Source organism: Crassostrea angulata, chromosome 7 (genome assembly GCF_025612915.1).
Source record: "Crassostrea angulata isolate pt1a10 chromosome 7, ASM2561291v2, whole genome shotgun sequence".
Lineage (NCBI taxonomy): Eukaryota > Metazoa > Mollusca > Bivalvia > Ostreida > Ostreidae > Magallana > Magallana angulata.
This window is the reverse complement of record NC_069117.1, coordinates 25,608,795-25,622,388: the sequence shown is the minus strand read 5'-3', so window position 1 is coordinate 25,622,388 and position 13,594 is coordinate 25,608,795.

The following is a 13,594-nucleotide window of genomic DNA, read 5'->3' as shown; positions in this document are numbered from 1 at the left end:
GTTGAATTGCCTGAAATGTAACGATAACAGTCAATATTCGTTAGATATATTTATCAGAGATTATGACAAGTTTAAACTTTAAATTCTGTCACAAGAGGGAATAAAAATCAATCCTGTCAAAAATTATTGTAGCCTGACTCGCCCGTTCCATTTCCAAACAAACGGTCATCTTTTTAGCTTTATTTACATAGTATTGTATTAATAAATGAATATTATTTTTTCAGTATCAAATTTAAATGATTAATCAGACATAAATCAGCCACGTCCGCATATGTATCGGACAGTATGAAAATTTTAAAACTGAAACTTTCAAACATGTGCATGATTTTACATTTAAACCGTGTAGAGTAAGTTCCAGTTCAGATCAAAACTTTGAAGTTGGGGTCAATTCTCAACAGGATCAATTTTCAACGTGTCGTGGTCAAAAGAGTTTAGAAAAATCTTTCATACCGTTGAAAAATGACCCCGGGTATAAATTTCACAATTTTGGTCTCAATTTTCAACGTTGAAAAATGACCCCCCCCCCCCCCGGGTCAATATTCAACGTTGAAAAATGACCCCCGGGTCAATTTTCAAACCGGGTCAATATTCTTCGTCACACCGGAAAGGCCCGAGATGATATGATTGCTACACAACAGTACCAATGGTTCTTGAAAATGTTCACCTCGAAATTGAAATTACAGTAGAAACATAATGATTAAGGCACAGTCAATGAGCTATGCCATTGCCGATGTGAAGCCCACTCTAGATTCACAATTCTAAATTGAGACCCCATTCCAGCACAATTCCAGTACACCACTGTGTCTTTTTATTGTTAATAAATCGATTCAGGAATTTTAACCAATGTTTTAGAAATCTGCTTCTGTGTTTTAGGATGGCTACGGCGCTAGCTCACCAATCTTTTTAAAAGATAAGCGTGTAGGTGTAACAGGGGGTATATTTGTTGAATGTTGAAGAAATCAAACAACGCCTGTGAGGGTTCTGGGCATCTCCAATATTTATTAAGATAGATGGTAAACAAATGAATAGCCCTACAATGAATAACAACAAGATAAATATACGGCATAAAAATATTACAATAGGAGCAAGTTGCGCTAAAGGGGAACAACTCTTTACATTAATCCATTACACATCTATGAATTACGTTATGTATTAATTCATGTATCTAAAAATAGGTTTACAATGATAATCATCTGTAATGTCTATAAACAGATAAAGACATCACTATATTATTCTAAATCATAAAACACAGTTAAACATACCATTCTATAGGACTGCGCTCTTGTACAGTATTACAACTCTATGGTATGTACAGTGTACTATCTGGTATGGCAACTACAAATTATTGTAAAGTTTACATTAATAAACTTGTACTTATGTTCACAATATAAAGGGATAAAAACAGTGAACATATTCATGTTATTCTTATCTATTAAAAAGTTGATATCTCACAAAATCATTCACTCTTACTGTGCATGAGCTATTGTTTTAATTTGGCAAAATTATAGAATTCACTGTTAATGAAATGTATAACTATTAATCAAATTATTAGAATTAGTAATGTTAACTTACCAAGAGGTAGAGTTTGTTACGTTTCAAAAGTCAGCTTTCAGATTACGAAAACACCTCCACTCTCTTTGATGTGACAAAGAAATATGACAAACCAGCTCCAAGAATTTGGAGGGAAATATCAACAACCAATAAAATCAAAGAAGACAAAACTAAAAATCAATTGAATACCTAGATACATTATATATTTGGCCAGAACCTTAATTACAACCCTAAGGCAATTTATACCATGGTCAAGATAGCTGCCTGTTCTATTCAATTGACCATGACCAGAATTTTAAGTTTATTAAAGATTTTATTATATACTTTAGTATTAAGTTTTAAGTTTATTTGTACAATAATTAAAACATAATTATATTAATTTAATCATCAATAAATTAATTACTTTTATTTATAGATTTATTAATTTCATAATTAATAAATCTGTAACTCCTACATAGGCTATTTTCTATATTCTATTACCAGGATGTGCGCATGCGTGTCGGTGAATCTAGCTACTTTCCATCGGTATCGGTAAACGAGGACATTCGAAACTTGTTTAAGGTGACAGGGGATATTTTTTTTGGTCGAGGAAATGTGAGGCAGATAGTGCTCATATATGAGATTTAATTTTTCAGTGGATTTTTAAGGTGGCTCTATACACCACTTTTTGATGACGCAGTACGCAAAAAAGTAAATCTGGAAACATGCATTTCCGGTACTGGCTGATTTAAACTGAGGTGAATTGTATGGGTACCGCTATTTTGAAAAATTTGTTAAATGGATAGATTGAATTTGATAATTGGAAAATTCATTACTTACAAGTAATATGGTATGTGACACCTTCACGTTGTGTGGTATTATTTATCGAAATAAACAATAAAATCAAGTATAAATTTTTAAAGAGTTTCTTTAGCATCATCGATATGTTACACCGTAGCGCAGTGGGTTAGTGGGTTCACTACAAACCAGTAGGTCATGAGTTCGATTTCCGTTGAGAACAATAATTTTTTTAACTTTCCAAAAATTTCTAAAACGTATTTTTTGGTTGAATACCGTGAAAGAAAATTCTAAACAGGTGAAAATATTTCAATTTATTTGACTTAGTTTTGCACTGAAGCGAATATGTTCACTTATACAGGGCAAAGTCTATGATGAAATATGCATGTATTTATCATTCCAACATTATATTTAGGAAATTTTCTTCAACTCAGAAATGAAAAGTCCCCAAGGTGTTTGGGCCTTGGGACTTAGGAACGATAACCCTTACATGAGGAACTTTCATACCAAATAAAATTTAAAATATTTTTTGTGTTTATTTGCAATTGTTTTCATTCAATTTTTTATTTCACATTTATTAAAATACATTTTCTTATAACATCAAGCAACTTTTTCAGATGATTTGTCAACAGAGTAAGAAAATATGAAAAAATATGTTTTGGGGAAATACTAAAAAAATTTGCAATAATAACATTTTTGAATGTTAAGAAGTGTTATATTCTTTTTTATGTGTCTGAAGGAAATATCCATTATATGACAAAATAATTTCTCTCAATTTGTTGATAGCTGTCTTTTTAAAAAAATATTTTACAAAAACACGAAAAAGCATTAAAAAATTCTTTTAAAATACCTATAGTATCCCTATCGTCATTTTAATATTTGATAAGTATATGTTTTGTGGTCTTCTATTGAAAATTGGAATAAACTGTGGGTGTATAGAGCCACCTTAATAAATTAGCTAAAATTGGTTTGCATGCAGAGGACACATGGTCCCGACTCTTGAGAATTTTTAAACATTTCAGAATAAAACAAGTACAACTTACATATGGCACTATAAAGAATAGCCAGGGACGGTCTCAAAATTTTCTGAAAAATTGCCCTTTTTCACATTTCACGGGTCCAGAACCATGTTCCAGTCCCGGGCAACTGCCATAAACTACCATAGGATTGGTAGCTTAATGTATACCCATGCAAATAATCACCGATTGATGGGGGGGGGGGGTCAATCACCTTCTTTTCGAGTGACATTTCGTGTTCTGAACCCACCCTACGTTTCAAGCACAAAACCGAAAGTGAAAATTTTGGCCACAGTTTCGCATTTTCATTCCATATCTGATGAAAAGTGATACCAGTATTAAAGTGTCATATATCAATGAAATTGACATGAGCTCCTCTATCCACAAAATGAATGCAATAAATATTCTAGCAATTTATACCCCTCAAATAACCAGCCAAATCCCAGGTTCTCCCTTTATTTCAAAATCCTTCAAAACTATCCCCTGCCACCTAAACAAACGAAAGATTTTGGCCAAGTCGCACGCGGTTATTTCATGCTTTTATATTCATTTCAACGATCGACTATTTGCTTTTCCAAGTACATTATATAAATACGATATTTTTCTAGATCATCGAAAAAACTCTGTTGAGAGCATTTTAACACCCCGTGTATGTAGACATGTCCATACACAAGCGAGTGTCCTTCCCTCGGGGCTCCATCCCCACCTGAACTTACCTGAGGTAAACCACCCGGTTAAAAACCTCCGCCTTTAAATTGATCTTTTTATAATACACCACCGCAACAGAGTATATCGGTTTGTAACGTAAATGAACGTGAATGCACGTAATGAACTGATAATCTCTTTCCTTACTAAGCCAAAACAGCTAAACTAATATGTATAACATATACGCGAATTCACAACTAACTTTACTAAGACGGTGCCAAAAAGATGAAGGTTGTACAGGTTGACTAGTATAATATTATTGTTAAATGTCCGACGACTATACTTTAAGATACATGTATTTTAACTACAATTTTATTCAGAATATATTAACTACGATGCAGAGTTGGAAGTGTTATCGGACATTGAGTGTATCGTACATTAACGTAATTCTTTTAAATCCAGAAAAATTGCGAAATTACATATGTACACGCGAGGGATATCGAATACTGCATGGAAGACATTCACAATTGGTACATAGATCAGATACTATTTCACAGACAGTTAATTTTTTGGTGTAAAATATCCGGATTTTGGTTGAAATTTCTCATTTGTATTTTGGGTTTTTTCTCTCAAAATACACAAATACGTATACATATATGTTTCAATGCACGACATTCCATTTAGATTTGTCTTTGTATAACAGTGTGGCATATTCAGCAGAGCGAGCACTGTGGCAACGCAGTTTGAAAAAATTACAAGTGAAAAAATTTTCAAAGTGCGTTAAATTTGGGAAAAAATCAACGCACTTTGATTTTTTTTCAAAGTGCGTTAAATTTGGGATCAATTTAACCCACAAAAATTTCAAAGTGTGTTATGAAGTTACATCAACAATTTTTAGTATCGAGACACTTATCGCATCTTGAAAAAATTATGTATAAATCACAAATTCTGGAATAAGATTCCTAATTTGTTGATAGTATGGTGATTTGTTAACACTAATGAATCTAATTTACCGTCTTTGAAAACGGGGATATGGGTGGGGGTTAACCGAAGATACAGGTCAATTACCAGTACACCATTTGATTGATTACAGGAAGGTCCCCTACCCTCTTTTCTCCTTCCAAAACATGATAAAATCGGAAAAGAAATAAGCTTTGTTGTTTTTTACGTACTGTAATATTTAAACAAAAACGAACTGGTCAAACAATAATTTCTCTAATGGTATGTTAAAGAATCTATAAGTGCTTTAACGTAAACCCGCTTTTCAAAATCAAATCAAATAAATCACTTTATTAAAAAAATTACGTGTACATTGACAAACATTAAATTATTATAAACTTAAAAATAAGCATTAGGGTGTGGGTTTTTAGCCGGGCTCTGCTGAAAGCAGAGTCCTGGCTGTAGGCAGGCAAATCGCCAATGTTACTGTAAATAGCACAACTTCAAAAGTAAACAAAAAACCAAACAGCGTCAAAGTAAAAGCTTCCGCTATACCAAATAGTTACACAAAGAGCCACGTTCTGTCAAAAGTGTTGGCATTTTGTTTCTTTTTAATTTCGAGAGAATTGTCTGGGTTTTTTTAGTTTTCTTATTAATAACGTGTTTTAAAAACAAGACTATGCATTTTGGACACATACAATGCGCATGAATTTCCGGCATGAACTACTTTGCTGCGCGTTGAAGAAATAGGGATTGAATATATAACGCTTGTTGCAAAATTCAAGGCAGCAACTGTTGAATTTTTTTTCTACTAGACAGACATATTTTTGTTTATAGCCGCTTACAAAATTTGGTCGCTCTCTGACGCTTTGTCGACATTAAAAGCATGTGAGAGAGAGAGAGAGAGAGAGAGAGAGAGAGAGATTTCAGTCTTTACTACACAATATGCATAAAGACACACCAAAAGAGTCCGGCTTTCAGTACTTCAGTACTTTGATTATTCATTGCACTGATCTTCTAAAAGATCATATTGTTTTTGACAATCTTAACTAACGTATCCTTCTTTTCACATTAGGTTACAGCGCAATGTACCAGATAACTTTTTATAGTAAGTTTGCTGCATGCACACACACAAAAAAAAATGAAAAATGCAGTTAATCTCATATTTGGATAATTCAAATCTCCCGAGTTGTTCTTTATATGAGAAAAGAAAAAAAATCTAATCGAGAAACAGTAAAGTAATAATAGAGTTTTTCAAGGTAGCTGAGAATGCATAGGGTTCTTTCTAAAATATATCCCATTAAGCTACACAAGGTTAAAACAATTATTTATTGTACCAAAAATCATATATTATTTTGACTAAACCCTGAACAATTTTTTGTTCAAAGTACGTTGAATTTTTTCAAAGTGCGTAATTTATTGTAAATCCCCTGTCGATATTATTTGAATATTGACAAAAAACATTACTTTTTTTATCTAATACATATACAAAATAGCATATATCTTATGACTGTATCATTGTCCTTTTTCAACTGCCCGTTGCCTACTTTATAGTTTAGTCTATAATTTTCCTTTATATCAAACAATTAATTCTGATGTAAAGATAATTTGATTCTACTGTTTTTGATTATGAATCTGTCATCAAACGGTTATATACTTACTTTTTCGTCCTGTAAAATTTACAATAAGAGTTCGTCCAAGTACTGTCATACACTAAACCAAAAGTAGGTTTTTCCGAGGGTGTGTGATGTATAACCTTCAGTAAGGAGACATTTATATGCGGTAATTTTCAGTAACTTAATCTATTATAGAGTAAAAATGGTTACGATGGGAATCGGTATTGTGTAACAAAACAGGAATGTAACAAAACAGGAAGGTAAAAAGATGACATCTGTCGTGACTTATACAATAAATATAGAGTACATTATTTGTCTTTGAAAAGAATGCAATAACCCCTCCACCTCCTAAAAATAAAAAAACAACAACAACCAACCAAACAACCCCCCCACCCCCACCCCCCCCCCCCCCCCCCGCACGAAAAAAAATTCAAAAACGTCAATTATGACGACACACTACACAGTAAGCAAACATGACAAATGGGTAGCTCTGACTTAGTCAACATATATGACAAATGGTTTCTAAACACAGTAAATATAAAGTCAAACAAGACCATTTTTTATTGACAATTAATCAAAATTGTTCGAGACCAGGCGGTAGAAGAACGACTTCTCAGTTAATTAAATAGAGGTAAAAACACAAGTTTACAGCAAATGTCGACTAATATCTTTTAGCGCATAAAAATCATTTAGAAATATCAGAAATGTACATGTAGCACACAGTATAAACCCATATTTAATCAATGATAGATAATATTATATAAATAGTGCCTGTTTGGGAGGGTAACAGTTGAAATTGACACCCCGAGAAAACCATTGTCAACCGACGCGAAGCGGAGGTTGACAATGGTTTTCGAGGGGTGTCAATTTCAACTGTTATCCTCCCAAACAGGCACTATTTATTTTGTTATACTGAATGTCTTTTTTAAAATTTTTAAGAAAATTTTACTGCTTTTATATAGGAATAACGTGAATTCTACAGCGAACCGTACGCGCATAATTTTCGCGCATGTAACATTTTTTAATGTTACCCGTTGCCAAGTGCGTTGCTAACTCTGAGGGTAATAGTAAATATTATTAACTGCGTCTTAACCAATCAGATTTCAGTATTTAACATGAAAGTATAACAAATTAAGATACATGTATATCTTGCAATCAATCTTGCATATTTAGATAAGAAAACATTTATTTTTTCTAAATATTGTGTGTATTTTTTAAAAAATAAATTCATTCCTTTTATTTTCCTCTAGATTTAAAATCTAGACACACCAGCACCAAAACTTATAACTATACAAAAACTACCCAGTCATCATGGCTGCAATGAAATTGTAGTCACAGTAAAAAGGCAGCATATAGCCATTAACTCAGCTACAATATAACATTCATCCCATCTATACTCTGTCCTTAGTCTCTGCTTCCACAACTTTTTGCGTAACATTTCGATAATCATAAATATCGTTGCGCCCAAACTACATCCATTTACTAGAATGAAAAAAGTCTAGATTGTCAATGAGTGTTTTGAAATACCCCCCCCCCCTCCCCTCTACCGCTTCAGGTTTCAATACACAAATAAAAATAGAAAATCGACATAGAATAGGCATTACAAAAGACATAAAAGTTTTCTGAGTACTTCCATTTGTGGGAAAGATGTCAACGTTTCCATTTGAATCCCCGTATGATGTTTGTTTTCGATCCTGGTAAAAACAGATGATGTATCAATTAAGAAATCTAGAATTTTTTCCCATTATCGATTTGAATTGTACCTCTTTGGCAGGTGTTTTTATTTTTTATCAAAAATCATCAAATAGTGATAGAAGCAATAACTTGAGACATACTACAGAGAAGATAAACGATGATATTATCATAATTTTGATAATAAGTTGTCAATAAAGGATCCTGACAGAAATTGTACGATAAACCATGAGGTAAGAAAATGTTAGAAAAAATGAATCATTTATAAAATTGATAATTTTCAGAAGAAGCCTATTAGTTTGATGAATTCTACATCGTATTACAAAAAATAAAGATTTTACTTTCCTACAGTACTGTATTTTTATGTGTAATACACTGCATGATAAGAATGTCATTAGTCAAAAAAAATAAAAATAAAAATAAATAAAATAAAAACAAAGCTAGTCATTTTATACTTTTTCAAGATATTCATTGATATGAGAACTACATACAGAAAATTGTAAACTTCAAATAATTTTCAGTAGAAATGTGAACAAACGAGAACAATTTTTAAAATTAGGATTGTTATATAATTATTAATATCTTAAATAGGTTGTCTTGTTTGGTTTTCCTATCACAATGCTGTATGGGTGAATTTTCATCGAAATTAAATTTGCTCTTTATGATCTATTTGAAGTTTTGTGATTGTTTAATTGCGTTTCAAAACGTGAATATCATACAATTTTTGTTATGATACCACACATACCCAGTTTCAAACTGAAAAAATCCTAATTGCCTAATAATATGAAATATAAACGGGTTTTTTGTCATTGATTATCTAAATTCTGCATTTTTCAAGGTACTAAGCAGAGAAAAATTAATTCAAATATATTAATAAACATTGTACAATTCAGCCAAATTTTACGTTTATTTAGTATTTCTTTACATGTATGTTACACAATGCACTACCTGAGATTGCTTCCACATAAGTTTTGACTTTTATGACTAAAAGCGTTAAGGTTGTTGAGAGGAAGTTTTAAAACATTTTCCATTACAAATTCCTGTGTGAAAATTTGACCCTTCAATTTTCAGGGATCTATGAATTTCAACGTATTTGACCATATGGGTTCTAAGGAAGATTTTCAGAAAGATTTTTCCTTTATATTAATTTGTAAAAATTCAACCTCCCCACTAATTTAAACAGATTTGAACCTACTTCACCTGAGAAAGCTCCACATATGTTAAAACTTTACTGACCAGGGATGTCGATGCTTTATGGCAAGTTAGGTTGATATTGGTTCTAAAGAAGAAAGTGAAACTGCGACACGTTTACGACAACGACAACAACGACAACGACAGACAACAGACAACAGACATGCTTAGATGAGCTAAAACACAAAATTAAAGACCATAAAAAGAGAAAGATTTTTTTTTTAAGTGATGCACATTCTCTTAAGTGTGTTAAGGAGGCTGGGTGGTCGACATATTAACCATTAGACCCACCTGGATTTTTTAATGAATTGATTTATAAGCTATAAACTAGGCATTCAGAAAATAAACGGCATGGTATAAACAAACTATGATTTAGAAAAATAAATCCATAAATTTTAACATTATAGTTTGAATGTTTTCCTGTATCTCTATGCAGAGTTCTTCTTTTTGAGAAGATTTATTATGATCTAATCAAAGTACAAAAAGTACTGACGGGGGTTGGTTTTATCAGAAGTTAAAAAACATAAAACGAAATTAGAAATCTATGTTGGATTTCTTTAATCAGTATACATGACATAGAAAAAGCAATGAATGTATCTTTATATTTTATAGTGAATCAAGTTTTGGTTCAAGATACGGAAAATAAATATTTATATACTGAACAATTATTAAGACTGGTGGCTAAGTATTAAATGTCTCCAAAGCAACTTCCAATAAAAAAATAATTTATGTACATGTATATCCTCGACTTGACAGCCATTGCTTTCGTTTGTGATTGGGTGTTTCCTGAGTGAATGTCGTTCCTTTGCTTAAAATTTTCGGTATAATAGACTCAAACCAAATTGGCCAATGAAAAATGTTCCCGCTTGAATGTCGTTTACATTATATTAATGTGGTACTGCATTGAATCAATCGCTTCTTATCTTCCTTACATACTCTGGAAATTCATCCTTTTTTTCCCTTCGCTGGCTGGAATTAGCTAGGAAGTTGGTATAACTGTAAGGAAAGCTATGGCATAGTATTGAACTCCCACCCGAATGTTTCATTCCCTATTGGAATGGGGACTCTGATACACTGACCTCGACTGATATTATGGCCTCAAAATATTGACCCCAAGGGGTTTTAGCTCAAAAATATCAAACACTGTTAAAACAAACGTCGACACCAGATACTTCAAAAAAAATCAAAGGCCGGAACGGCCACAAAGGCATCGAGCTGACATTTTCTTTTATATAGATTGATAAAATATGATATCAATAATTTGAATTTTTGTACTCATAGTCGTATATCAAGTAATACATATTAGAATAAAAAAAGTAAATGAATTATGTTTTGCGTTCTTTAAAAACAAAAATCACTATATTTCCATATATAATATGTTGTGATGCGTTTATAATACAATAACTCATCATAGTTACAAAAATCAAAGAAATTTCAAAGTTAAAAATTTTCTTTCTGCTTTAAACAGTCTTTGAACAATTTTCAAGGTGAATACATTGATTACAGTGTGTCTCTAATTATAATAATAAAACATACTTTTATTTATTTCAATTCCCGTTTGAAACAAGATTACTTATGGTATGGTTGTTTACAAACAAATCCACAACACGTGCTATTTTTTGCTCGACCAAACCGACTGCATTATCGTGTTTATTTATTGCAACAAAATCACTAGATACGTTTATCGCTTACATTCATTTTGGAGGCCGTGCCCGATAACAAATAAATTTACATATCAAATTTTATTTCTATCGGGCACGGTCTCCAGTTAAAATGTAATCGATAAACTAAAATAATATTTAGTAATGTTTACACCTTTTGTATTCATCCGCCATTCTTGAAAAGGCAAATTTATACTTATGCAAAGAGTTATCAATAACCAGGGAGGCAAGGTTGGATTTTTTGTACACAATGTAGTTGAATAAATGGAATAAAAATCTTGTAATACGTTTAATACTTTAAGGAACTTATTATTTTGTGCGCATTTAAAAGGCGGAGCAGTGCATGAATTTTTGGACGATTGCCAATCCAGACGATCGCTAGAAGGCTGCCGAGCATTAGCTCGACGCCTTAAAAAGGTTTAGCATAAGCTATACCCGACTTAGTCTCCATAAGTGAGAAATATGTAATCAAAGATTACGGAGCTCATCGAGACGAGGCATCACTTTCATGAGACCATCTTTATTATATAACATGAAAATCAGAGTTAATAATCTTTTTTTATAATATTGTATTGCATGGTATGACACAAATTTTTATCACGTCATATCAACAATTTTGCATTGTTCTATATGATACAATACAATATTTTTATATGAGTAATACGGTAAAATATTGTGTAATGAGATATGGCACAAAATTAAATAATATCGTATCGTACATATGATTCGCGAATATTTCTTGCCACGAACCAGCCTTGGTCGCATGGTTGTAATAACAACACGGGTCTAAATCACGCTGTAATACTCGCAAAAGATTAATCGTTTATAACCAGTAAATTGCGACGGCGGGTGCGATCGGTCAGAAAAGGATTCTCACTCCTCCTAGGCACCTGATCCTACCTATATCTATTTGGAGGCCCATGTTGTCTGCTTTGAATTTGTATATCGTTTTATGGATTTTTGAGATGTTTCACGGTTTGTTATTGTCATTGTTTTCATAATGTCGTCGCGAATAAAAGTTGGTATACAGTAATAAGAATTGAAAGTATGTGTTATATTACATTATTTAAACATCCATCAAGCAAGTGTGAGGGAAGTAGGACCAGGTGTTTTTTAGCATCTTTGATTGAAGAGATTAGACACTGGATCTGAAGCTAGCATTATGTTTAAATCTAAACTTACATGAACCATGAAAGTTGGTCAAGACATCCCGATAATAAAGATCTGTATCTGAATTGTCTCTATTTACACATCAATAGTAAAACTAACTGTTAAAGACCAAAATTTAATTTATTCGGTAATCAGCGTCAATACTCCAACACAATTTGAAACCTAGGGACTTAAAAAGAATTTGAGGTCAAAATATTAAATTTCATTTTTCCATTTTTAAAGGGACTTGGACACAATTTGAACTGAAATTTTTCATATTTGTCGTCTGTAACTTGACTTCTAACACTCAAATTTTGCTTAATCATTCAAAATGCAAAAGTAAACCATTTAATACATAAAAACAAAAATTACTTATACATGCGCGCCTCAGTATCACAAGATACATCATCTGTCCAAGTTTGGTAGAACCAATGAAAACTTAGATATGAAATGGCATCTGCTCTCAAATTTTTAACTGGCTTCAAAAACATAAGGGTATAGCATAAAAATCCCCCCTCGACTGCGTCTTGGTGAGCTAAAAATAATTGCATGCATTTTCATTTAGAATATAAATATGTAGAAGTATTTGTAGTTATAACTTTTACTTGCTCACAAACGAAAGCAATCTAATGATAAATATGAGACGTCTATTCACAAGAATTAAGGCATCTAAAGTTTAAGATAATCTACTGACCCATGGCCACATAGAAGTGAATGTGATATCTTACTCGTGATATTTGGAAACTTGATGTCTGTACTGAACGTGCATGAATGAATTTCATTCTGGAAAATTAAGAAAGAACAAATAGGCTAGTATCATTTTTAAAGAACTAATGGCTATATTTTGAGTGACTGAGTCCTCACTCCGTATTTACATCACGAATTAAAAGATCAAAAACTTAAAGCAAAGACGGAATTTACATGTAATTATGTTCGACATGATTTTTTGTATATTTGTTATATGTATGACTGTTTGTATCCAAAGGTTTGGCAAAAAACTTAACATTTTTAAGTTTGGGCTTCGACCAAGATCATCCGTACTTCATTATACCGTATCTTGCTCTTTGATAAACGTACTTAAACTGAGTAATTCAAAATGCAGTTGCTTCATTTAAAACTGAAAGTGCATGATATAATTAAGCATTGAATGCTTATTTTGTCGGCTCTATAACACCATGCGGTGCAGACAAATTGAATACCGTGCGTTAGTGTATAGAGAACATTAATTAACCCCCTTCATATCTTTTTCAGATTTTTACATCTTCAAAATAACTCTGTACCTGCGCAGTTCGACAGCTGTTCTGAGTGATTAAAAAGTATTGTCCTGCTCTTGTATGCATACTTTTCAAACAAAATG